The sequence below is a fragment of the Echinops telfairi genome, unplaced genomic scaffold, assembly GCF_000313985.2.
Source record: "Echinops telfairi isolate 266 unplaced genomic scaffold, ASM31398v2 ScPeMD7_7467;HRSCAF=8505_1, whole genome shotgun sequence".
Lineage (NCBI taxonomy): Eukaryota > Metazoa > Chordata > Mammalia > Afrosoricida > Tenrecidae > Echinops > Echinops telfairi.
Window position 1 is genome coordinate 29,437,369 of NW_022111368.1, and position 5,614 is coordinate 29,442,982.

Genomic DNA, 5,614 nt, shown 5'->3' on the forward strand with positions numbered 1-5,614 from the left:
GAACACCTCAAAACCCAGATCCACTAAGGGTTTCCAAACACACATATAAGTATAAGTACCTCTTCAAAATATAAATATATTGTATATAAATACCTCTACAAAAATCCATCGCATTCCTTCACCACCGGAGAACTCATTCAATTTCTTCGGTCCCCTCAGCTATCCTGAAATATCTCTGCTCTTATTTCCGTTCCAGGGAGTTAGGGACCAAAACAAGCAAGCCAGTGCCTAAGCTGCACCAGCCGTATCAGGATTAATTTCAAATCTTCCTAAACTCAATTGTGCTTTCTCACGGAATCAGAGAGCCCTGATGTTCCAAGCCTGGTGCCCAGATGCCCTCAGTAGCCAAACACTCACACGTTCTGAGGAAGCTCATTTCATATTTGAGTGTGATAACTTCCAAAGGGTCTTCTTTAGGTTGAGAGGAAATTTTTTTCCCCAATGATCAATCTTCATCGGCCTCAATGGGGTGCATGCAGAGCCTCTCAAATTTCTTTTCCAGATGCAGAGCTTACCACCAACACCCATCTAAGTTGCTTGCTTTTTGCAGGCCAACCCCCTTTAGTGCTTCAAGCCCTTCTCCATGTGATGTGGCTTTAGGAACTCTAACCCTCTGTGCTGAGTCCGTGATGCCCCAGAGGGATGTGCCAGTGAAGTTGCCACATGGGCTGTTGGGTAGACAGTCTGATAGTCAAAGGAGAGGACTCAACATAAGGGTGTGGATCTGAGAATCATTAGCTTGTGTGATTGAGGATGGCTGAAACCATGAAAGTAGACAAAGCCACTCAGAGAGACTTTGGGGAGCTAATAATAATGAGAAGAAGAAAGAAGAAAATGTTCTAAAACCGATGATAGTGAGGATTGCACAACTCTTCTTAATATACTTAGAATATCAACTTGTATTATATGTCAATAATATAGCAATAAAATGATTTAGATTATTTTAATCCACTGGAGTAAAGATAATGACATGATTTTAAATTCAGAATGACTTCTATCAATCTCATTAATGTTAGATAGTGAGAATCATTTTTAATTAAAGTACTTTTTAATCCTTAAAAAATAGCATTTACCCAATGACAAATTTAGAATGATCAGAAGAAATGGCTGTAGAAAACACAACAAGGCAGTGGTATTACTTTGAGGGACTTGCAACAAATGAGAAACAAAATGTGTATGAATTGTTGAATGTCTTGTGAGCTCTTATCTGTACCTGTGTACGTGCTCTGGTCTAGCCTGCAGTGAAAGGCAGGACTGGAGTCATGAGAGTGGAGGTGGGTGAGGGGGTGAGGAGACCTCAAGGAACCAGAGAATATTGTGTGTTTCATCGGTGCTGAGCTGTTTCCTGGTTGACTCATCCATTCCTTGTGACCCTTCTATGAGGGGATATCCCATTTTTCACAGGTGGATTTTGGCTCTCTGTTTCGACTCCCCTTGTTCTCCACAATATGTTTTTGTTTGTTTGTTTTGAGTCTTCTGATGCCTGTTATCTGATTCCGTTGACACCTTATGATCACACAGGCTGGTGTGCTTCTTCCATGTGTGCTTGTTGCTCTTTGCTAGATGGCCGCTTGTTTAACTCCAAGCCTTTAAGACCCCAGGCACTATATCTTGAAATGGATGGGCACCATCAGTTTTCTTCACCACAATTGCTTATTTATCCATTTTGTCTTCAGCGATCATGCCAGGACAGTGAGCATCACAGAATGCCAGATTGTTATAACAAAGTGTTCTTGCATTGAGAGAGGGCTTGAGCAGAGGCCCCAAATCTGTCCACTACCTCAGAGTATTGCCATATAAATATATGTAGATAGGTCAATACATCTATTTTCATGAATTAATATATTTACATATGTACACACCTATGTTTATACTTCTATCCATAGCTTTGCTTCCTAGATCTTTCCTCTGTTTCCTTTTACCTCCCTCCTGTCCCACCATCACATTGACCCTTCTGCCTCTTAATTCCTCAGATTGATGTTGCTCTGGCACCCCGAGGATCTCTACACTCTCCTCACTATTGATTTTGTGCCCGAGGATCTCTACACTCTCCTCACTATTGATTTTAACTCCCTAGTTGTTCCCCTGTCGGTGTCATTGTTTGCTCACCGCTCCTTCCCCGGCCTCCTCCTTCCCCCAGGTCCCTCCAGAACTGTCGGTCCCATTACATTCTTCCCGGCCTTGCTCCCCATGCCTGTCTTACATAGGGTGGCAAAACAACAATAATGGAAACAAAACAAAGAGGAAACAAAAGATTGAATAAAAAGAAAGAACTACCAAAACCCCTGAAAAAGCATACATAGTTCCAGGTCTGTCCACTGATCTTTATGACTATGTTTATGACTATGAGAGTGGAGGGTCACAAAAAACTTGACAAGAGTAAAAGTGTTTTGAATATGCAACAACCAAACCTTAATTCATAATCAGATGTATAATGAATCTGAGGGTTTTTAAATGGTCGCCTCTAATAACTTAATAGTTTGAAACTGTAGCGTATAAACTGAGTTCAGAATTTAGGAAGTTCAACTGAAGAAATATTCAACTGGAATATTGCACTGGAAAATACCAGGTGCAAAGCTGTTCAACATTCACAGGCACGGGTGGAAACTAAGACTCAAGTCTAAGAGGACTTACATGTCTTTATCAAAGTTGAATTTTGCACATTAATTAAACTGAAGACTGCTCTATTAGTTTTAAGTATGTACACTTAGCTTTAAGCATATATATATATATATAAAATGTGGTTACTAATGTACAAAGCATTCCAACCTCTCATAAGAAGCAGTGTTATATTGAATACACTTTGATGCTCACATATTTCCAAAACATTTTTTCACAATGTATAAATGGTTGATTAGAAGCAAACACAAATCCATATTTTCCAACTGTTTAGTATTTCTAAGACGATATCACAGCCATTGATCACATGGAGAATAAATATTGGATTCACTTTGAAATGAAAAATCCCTCTGGCTTTTCTCCACAGAGGGGCCTTAGAGTTGAAAAGGAAATCAGATTACTGGCAGGCTCATGGGGTCTCCTCTCCCTTGAAGTAAATGGATTATTGTCACTTAAACCTGCTGAATCAAGAAGGTGGCATTCCACAGAGAGACTTTTATTATCAAATAGTCCAGAGTGGCCTAAAGAAACTTAAGTGTCTTGTTCCTGTGAGATGTAACTTTGTGATGGTAGCTGTTTGTCATCAAAACATATTGTTGATTTTTAAAAAAACAAAAACAAACAAACAAAAAAACATATTGTTGTATTCCTTCCACAGCATTTGAAATTTCTCCCCTGTTTTTAGTATTCTCTGCCACTTCCACAGCAAGCAGAGACACATTCTCCCACTGGGTGAGCAGTGCATCTCAAAGGCGATCTCATTTGCATCGTGGTTGACGTCAAACTTATTCTGTAATCTGTGACATGGGACATCTCCTCCACGCTGTTCCTGTTGCCAGCAACATCCGAAAGCAAGGTCTCTAACAACATGTTCCCCTTTGGTGCACTGCAGGTCAGGATTTGGGGGCTTGTAGTTTGTTTCAGAAGGTTCATCTCAGCCCTGCTCAGAGGTACAGCTCTGCCAGCAGACTTAGGTGTTCTGAGTCTTGGAGAAGGAAGCTCAAAGGAGATAGAAAGCCCAGAGAATGATTTAGCAAGGCTTTCTAGTGGGAAAGACCCAGCCTCACACGCTACGGTCTCCACTTCCTCTGGTAATGCGCACTGCCGCCTCAGTACCTTCTTCCTGCCCCACCCGCTCCTGCTTTGCATTCTTTGTGGATGGCAGGCAGCCAGGTAAGTTCTAGCTGCACCTTTTCCACCACTATCCTGCTTTGGCTTACTTGCTGTTTATTTTATTTTTCAAAACCATTTTATTGGGAGCTAATACAGATATCATTCTGTAGTTCAATCACATTGTGGTAGTCACATCACTGGTGACACTTTGAGAATTAAAAGTGTAGGGGTGGAGTCTAGCCTGTCAATCAGGATATAGGCAATGAGGCCTCTGTGTGGGCATGGCCTCCCCCTGAGGATGCTGGGAACTCCTGTATTTCTTCCATAGAGGCAGGAGACTCTCTCTCTCTGCTCACTCTTTGGGAGACATTACAGCTGACAAGACATATGGAACTCGATAGTGCCCTGAGCTGGAGAAACCACGTGGAAAGCCCTGCCGGTGTTGAGATGCTGACAATGCCACTGGATCCACCAGACTTACCACCCACTGGTCTGTGATCTTCCTGTACTCAGCGCCATTGCATGTGTTTCATGAGTCTGAAGAGGAATTTATAGACTGGTACTGGACATATGGGCTAATATTGGACTTATGGGCTTGGACTGGACTGGGCTGGGATGCTTTCTTAATGTGCAATTGCTTTTGTATTGACAGCTCTTTCTTAGACACCTATGAGTGTCTATGAATTTGTTTCTCTAGTTTCCCCATACTAACACACACATCAAGCAATATGATCAGTTTCAGAACATTCTCTTCTTTCTTGAGCTCCTGGATATCACCTCCCGTTTACCCCCTCCCCCACTGCACTCCCCAGGGGTCCTAACTCTACTTGCTGTCCCTATAGGATCATCAGTCCTGGGTTTCATGGACCACAAAACAGAAAAACATATAACAAAATTCAGGAGGATAACCCCCAATGACAAAATACATCAGGGATTTTGCTGATACCTCTTTTTTTTGGCTTGTATTGTTATTGGGCTGCCACCTAGCTTGCTCAAGTTTGCTTGGATTGTTGAATTTTTGGTTCACACCATCTACGTGGCGGGGGGAAGGAGCCCTGATGGCTAAGGGGTTATGAATTGGGCTGCAAACGGTAAGGTCAGCAGTTTGAAACAACCAGCCGTTCCACAGGAGAAAGAGGAGGATTTCTACTACGGTAGAGTCACAGGCTTAGCAGCCCACGGTTCTCCACTATCCTATAGGCTCACTATGAGTCAGAACTGACTCAATGGCAGTGAGGGTTTTTTTAAGCTAAAAACTAACCATAGCCCCCAATCCATTGAGTGGTGTCTCCTTGCCACCTCATTTATGTTCACAACCACTCCCCAGCCCTTCAGCTTATTTGACCTTTCCCTCATAAGAAATAATGCCTGATCTGGGCTCCCCTAAATGAACGAGTGGTCAATATCCTCCATTAATCTGTTCCTAGCATGCCTGTTTGCTGTCCGAGTTTGGTAAGGTGAGCAGACGTCCCGCTTTTGGCGGGACAGTCCCGGTTTTTGGCGTTTTAAAAAAGTCCCGATTTTTGGGAAAGAATGCACGACAAGCTAGGCGGTCTATTTGGTCCATAGAGACCAAATGTTTAATCAAGAACCCACCCCCACCCCCGGTCAATGGTGTCCCGCTTTAAATCTGGTCACCTTAATTAATGTTGGGACAACAGCCCCCTGTCACCATCAGTCTGCAGACCCAGCTATTAGCACAAAGGTCCTTTCTCCCCACTCAGAGAAATCGCACCTCCAACTTCCCAAAAGTATAAGCCTTGCTCCTTGTCGAACCCCTGTATTAATATCTGATCATTGAGCCTTGGACTATCAGGTGGATCATGAAGTTCCTGGTTCAAATAGTTAAATTCTCAATAAACTTGTGTTTTTACATCACGGA

The 5,614-nt window shown here is 42.6% G+C and overlaps 1 pseudogene; it reads right to left on the bottom strand.

The window, feature by feature from the left end:
• Positions 1–2,946: 2,946 nt before the first annotated feature.
• Positions 2,947–5,614, bottom strand: part of LOC115873232 — a 7,982-nt pseudogene continuing 5,314 nt past the window's right edge.